Here is a 1,388-nt window from a genome sequence, read left to right on the forward strand (position 1 = left end):
TCTGAATAAAATTTGATATTTTCTTCATAATTTATTATAATGCATATTCACTATGAGATTAATCTGTAATATACAAAGATACGTTCCAGACTATTGATGAGTAGAAGGGTGCTTTGCCTGGTTCAATCTATGCTTCTTCTATGTTTTAAATGTATGACCAACAATTAACCTTGGGAGAAATACAGATTGGACCAAGCAAAACACATTTGCAAGCCAAATTCAGCTATGGATGGCCAGTTTGCAAACCCTGCTATTGTCAAACATAGTAGGCCTGAACCTGTAAATGACACTTAGAACTGGAGCCAGAGTTGATACCAGGCCAAGACTGAAGTAAGGGGAAAAAGGCAGGCATCCTTCAGAAGAGAAGGGTGAGAAGAAACAATAGAAAGGATACGTGAGGAGAGATGATGGAGAAATAGAAAAAGACAAGGAGAAATATAAAAGGAAAGGAGGAGGGAAGGAGAGAGAAAAAGAAGGGAAGAAAGGAAAGGCAAAAAAGGAGGGAAGGGTCGAGGAACAAAGAAAGGGAAGTAAAGATGGAAAGATGTAGAAAGGGAAGAGGATAGAGGGAATCAAGATGTACAATAGCCCCATCACTCCGAAACATTAGTTTTTTTCTTCTTCTAGTTTCTTCTTTTATTTCTCTTACCCAGGCAAGAGGAAACATTAGTCTTCAGAATTTAGCTGGTAGCATACCAGAAATTTTTACAATGGAGAAAATATTATGTCAGCCTTCACCTCTAGAAGTGAAGTGAGCAGTGTTGAACTGTGATAGAAGCTTGGAAATAAAGCAAATCATAGAGAATGCCACAATATAAACACAAGAATGGCTATAAAACTGTGAGAACAATGTTACAGAGACAGATTTTCAAGCTTTCATTTCATAGCCGAACTAATCTGATACCATCCCAACATTTCCTGTCTCTGAGAGATTAAGACATTGTGGCAGTTTTTATGAAAATGAGCAGAAGAATGGCTTCTTATCCTTCTTATCCACTCCAAGGTTTCTTTTTAACCTATACTAAAAGAAAAGTGAAAATTAGTTACTTTCCCAGACAAAAATATCTTGGCTGTTGGTCTACTTGGATGTAATTAAAAATAAAGTCATTTTCATCTACAATTTCAGCTTATCCATGTCTTGCACATCTATACACATCTGACAAATATAATCCTGATCCCTCTCATTATATCTTTCATTCCACAGAGCTACTCAGTCTTGAAAAAAAGTTTAAGAGAAAGAAAAAGTACGTCTTTCCTATCTTCTTTTGCCACCACAAGTATGAATGAAGCATATACAGGCTTTTTTATCCTTAGTTACTCCAATAACTACAAAAATAAGTATAAAAAAGAATGAAAAGAATGTCATAGTTATAGAATTGTATCTATAA

This window comes from Propithecus coquereli, unplaced genomic scaffold (assembly GCF_000956105.1).
Source record: "Propithecus coquereli isolate 6110/MARCELLA unplaced genomic scaffold, Pcoq_1.0 Scaffold50, whole genome shotgun sequence".
Taxonomy (NCBI): domain Eukaryota; kingdom Metazoa; phylum Chordata; class Mammalia; order Primates; family Indriidae; genus Propithecus; species Propithecus coquereli.